Raw genomic sequence first — 5115 nt, 5'->3', positions numbered from 1 at the left:
ATGCAGCAGAGTCAAATTTTATCATTGTGAGAGTCAGTTCTTTCAAGTTACCCTTGAACTAAGGAGGGCACCTCTCATCACAGAGCACTTTAACTGCTGGCATATTATATATTAGAAGCACAATAGAAAATAAGAGCAATTGGTCAAGGAGGGGGTTCTGTTTTCAAGGATTCAAATTATATCCTGTGCCATTCGGTGACATCTTCTTAACTGTATTAACTTTCTGCTGCGCTGGTGGAGACGCAAAAACTGACTGAGCAGCAATAGCTTGCTAATACAAAACTAAGAGAGTGTAAACAAAGCAAAAAAAAAAAAGTTTTAAGTTTTACATTTTACTGAATCAACACTTTTACTTTAAGTTTCATATTAGCTTTATTATCTCAAGTTACCTTAAGTTGGAGCTTTTTCTTCAGACCTGAAAAAAGCTTTCATGCTGTAAAGCACTTTGAACCACCTTGTTGCTGAAAAATGTTATATAAAAAAATTTGACTTGACTAGACTTTTGATTTTACTTCAATCTTAAATGTTTGATATTGATTTTGGCATCGCATTTAAATAAAACAGTCTATAAAAGCTCATGGCATGAAATTGTTTTATAATAATTAATAAAAAAGACTGACTTATAATTCTTCCCATTTTTTACCTGATTTATGAAATTATGCTGTTAGGAGTTTAATTGAAGGAAATTATTTCTCAGCCATTGTTTTATGTCTGACAAGTGCAATATAACTACATATATAAAATCAGTCTTTGAAAAAAACTATGGATGCCATCTGCAAAAATGTGGTAAGAATTGTTGTTAACTGTGGTAATAATTTGAAAATCAGAATTGGTTCCTAAAACAGAACCATGAGGGACGCCACATGGCTGGTCGGTAGTATCTGACATAACCCAAACGTGTAACCTTATGTTTCAAAGGTAAAATATTGAACCATTTTTGTGACCATTTTTGTACCAAAGATTTTGAAACCCATATAATAAATATATTAAAGGCTGAGGTAAGATCCAACAAAACCAGAAGCAAAGTTTTCAATCTGCATCCATCAAAATGTCATTAGATATATGATTGTATACATAAGTTTGCAAGACAAAAAATGTATTTTGTACTTTTTTCCCCTACACTGATAAAAGCATTTTTGTTTCCCCTCTATTATTCCATTTCTTTGATTTATTCTCTCTGACGTGCAGGTACCTTTCAGAAAAATGCAACACTCATCTCTGATTACCCCTTTGAATGGGGTGACAAATGCACCTTTGATTTAACCAGAAATAAAACTGCAAATTATCCACCTACCATGTTAATATCTACAACACAGTGGAGGAATTAAAGTATCAGTCATGTTTTCAAATTAACAAGAGCTGAAACAGAATAATCACAGTGCAAGTGATTGGTATAAATTCCACAATATTTCTAGCACGCTATTTCTATAATGCTTGTCACGCCCCAACCATTTATCCTCCAATTCCTCTTCTTGATGTCTGCTTCTTTCTGTGATAGCTGCATTTAATCAGAGGAGACAGGTTAATACTCAGTGGCCTGCGGTAACTGTAATAGCCTCACATTCATGCCTGTTAGGTTTAGACATATTACTAATAACTCTACACTCAATGCTGCTTGATCCTTTATGCTTGAGCTTGTAAGGGATTTCTCTGAATAAAAACGAGATACTCTGGGAAATTCAAAGACCATTGGTTACATATATTTTAATTGAAACATAATGAGGTCAGACTCGAAGTGTAGATCTTTTGCTTTTCAGCTACATTGTTCTTAAATTTCTCACTGGATTATCTAGACAGATAATTGCAAGTTTTCAGAATTGCAGTCTGAAGGTAAAAAGCTACTCCCTCATGTGTACCACTGAAATGAGGCCTGATAGGACAAACTACCATGAAATTACACGCCTAAATTACGTGGGAACAACGGCAACCTGAACTGAAAAAGAAAAGCTTCAGATGTAAAATTGTTTTGAAGGATGGCACAAAAAATAAGTGGAGCTGAAGCATCATTTTTCTGATTTTGTTAAATCAGACCATAAGGTGCAGTGTGGGAATTAGAGCTAGATAAAGACAAATGACCCAGCACATTCAATCTACATTATTAGAGCTCAATTCAAACTATAATAGACGATGATTGCTCAGAGGTGCAGCTGATGTACTTTGTATCAACTTTTTTTGTTTAAAACCATATGATTTATTTTCTTATTAGAATTTTGGTGCTTCTTGTTCGATCAGCTGTTCAGCAGCTTTTATAGATTATACTTGCAGGGTTGGAATAATTGATGCATGTTCTGTACGCATGTTACAAATGTAAAATCTTGAACTTACATCACACAGTTTATTGAATTCTGAAGAGTTCCAATCAGTGGTTCAATTTATAAATGCATGTGTTGTGCAAATCACATAAAAGCTAAAGTTACCTTTCAGGAAGATTTAGAAAATACTTTGCAAACCAAACATCATCAAGACACACATGCTTTTCAAGGGATTATCAGAGGTATTTACTCCAACTGTTTGATGAAGCATTAAGAGCCTTAAGACAAATCTATAACCAAAACATGAAGCCTTTAAGCAACTACACCAGAAACAAAGTCTGCAGTAGTTTGATCAATACACTGATTTACAGAAAACCAAAGGCAGACAAGTCTGTAGTCATGTGATTCTTCATACATTCTGGATACAGGTTGTCTTTTAAATTTGCACATTGTTTTCTGTTTGACTCCTGCATTCTGTCAGTGTTTGTCCTGTGGGTGATGAGGTCTGCCTGGACTTCTTGAACAGGATGCTTCTCGCATGAATCCCCTATTTTGACTGATGCCTTTGGGACCTTTCACCAGTGCAACATGAAAACCTCCTGGGGAACTGCAGGATGCCCATCATGTACCGAGCTAGTATTGCTTTGTCCTTCTTGTGGGAAACCATGTGTGACACTGTTTTTTTCCCCTCTCTTTCTTTTTACTTTATTTTGATTTTTTTTCAGCTCTGTGAAGGGATGACATTTGTATCAGATAGTCGATAGCACCTTCACATAGTAAAAAAAGCTGTAAATTTGCAGTAATTTACTATAGTACAGAAGCTTTAAAAATCCTACTGTGGCATCTAAAACTGATGAAATTGACTAAACATAAAGAAACGTAAGAAATAAACTAAAAGGTGTAGACTTAAAACTTTTTCAATATGAACTTGTTGTTTATTTAAAGCAAACCGACCCTTTCAAATGACAACTGTAGGACAAAAGGCTAATTTAAAGAATCATGTCGTGGAATTTAGTAAAACCTGCAGTGGGAACTGATGAATGTGACATAACTTGCCTTTTAAAACAAGAAAATGACCTCAGCATTTATTGGAGGAGCACATTTCACCTGCTGCCTTGCATGGCAAAGTTTAAACAAAGACCTTGCATGATGTGCTAGCACTCAGTGTATACGGTAGGGCTGAATCTCAGCTACTATCACACTGAATTGGAGCTCCATCTGTAAAACTGGCTGAGTTATAGCTATTTTTGTGCTTTCTAAGATTAATTAGCTGTGGAGGGCATCTTGAATTGGGATGACTCCAGAAGTTAAACAGACAGACAAACACACACACACACACACAGGCAGTTACATGGCCGCTAGCATTTCGTGACAGTGGGTGATAAAAAGGAGGGAATTTCTCAAATGTGTTCATTTATATTTTACGTTAGAAATGTTTTACTCCTTTTCTTAGTCTGCTGGAGAAAATCAGAAACCCCAACTGAACAATGAAAAGAAACAAGGAATGAATTATAACATACTTTATTTATTCAGGCCAGTTTTAACCTCTATGGACAGTTGATGAGGACACTAACTGCGGCAAAATTATGTGCAAGTTCAATTCCACTCTATGGTGACAAACAAACAAAAAAAATGTAATTTTGCTTTTATTCCTCAGTTATTGAAGAAATAAGTCCCTATCCTAGAAGAACTCCCACAAATTTTACAGTTATTATTTTTACATCAAAAGTTTTAATGATTTTTTTTTTTTTTTCACCCAATGCAAGTCTTTAAACCAACAGATGTCTGTAACAGTGCCGTTTTATTGAGCTATATGTTCATATTCTATGTCACACTGATGTGTGTGAGAATGTCGTGAGTTACAATTTTTCTGAAAAGAGCACCAATTTGAGAAGAAAAAGTGAATTTTCTGTCTGAGTCAGGCACTAACATCACCATGACAACCTGAACTCACAGCTGATTTACGTTTGATAATTAGCTTTTCTCATCTCTGTTCCTTATACAAACACTTGAATCGATTCAGGTTAAATGTTTCATCAGTTAGCCAGAGACAAGAAATGGTCAGTTTCCCTCATTCTCAAAGGAATTTCTTCAGAAATCTCAATGTCATGCATCAGTGATATAAAACATTTATGCTCAAGATTGGGCAAATAATCTTTTGTTAATACTGTTTTGATAGATTAAATTATGAGCCCTGTGTTATTTAAGCCTCTGGATTTGCCATGTTAGTTGGAAAGAAAGGTTGCAACTAGAAACTTTTTAGTTTTCCTGTGATTTAAAAACCCAAATTTCTGAAAATATTACAAAATGCATTGTAAATGTTTGGTAGGTAGGTGTTGAATGGATCCTGTAGGATGGAAAACACTGAGAGGCAGGTGGTTTGTGGCTTTCTCAGCATATTTGTGGAAGGAGAGTAAAGAGAGAGAGAGAAGCAGAGTCATTTTTAGCTCTGGCTGCAGTCTTCCACAGACTTTATTGGTTGACAGTGATCATTTTTCCTGTTTTTTTTATTTTTATATTACTCGGACATACAAACTATTGACCTGAAAAGTAATGTACTAATGTTCAATTGTATCACGTCATACTCAAAGTCACTATTTCATATGTTAAATTATTGTATTGTATCATCTGATACAGCCTCATAAATCATTTAGTATTGGATTTTATATTATTGACCATTCCTGAAGCACTGGAGCTTCAGATTTCTCCTCACACAACAGAGGCTTGCGTCGGCCTTAGTATTCAGATACAGTGCTTGTTTTTGCCCCTTGCTAAAACCAGAACCATTAGAGTATGTTGGACAGAATTGATTAAACAGTTTGCTGTAATGTAACCTGAAATAATTCCAAAGTGTAGATCAATT

Source organism: Kryptolebias marmoratus, linkage group LG10, assembly GCF_001649575.2.
Source record: "Kryptolebias marmoratus isolate JLee-2015 linkage group LG10, ASM164957v2, whole genome shotgun sequence".
NCBI classification, from domain to species: domain Eukaryota; kingdom Metazoa; phylum Chordata; class Actinopteri; order Cyprinodontiformes; family Rivulidae; genus Kryptolebias; species Kryptolebias marmoratus.
The sequence above is the reverse complement of the archived record's forward strand: the minus strand, read 5'-3'. Positions refer to the sequence as shown.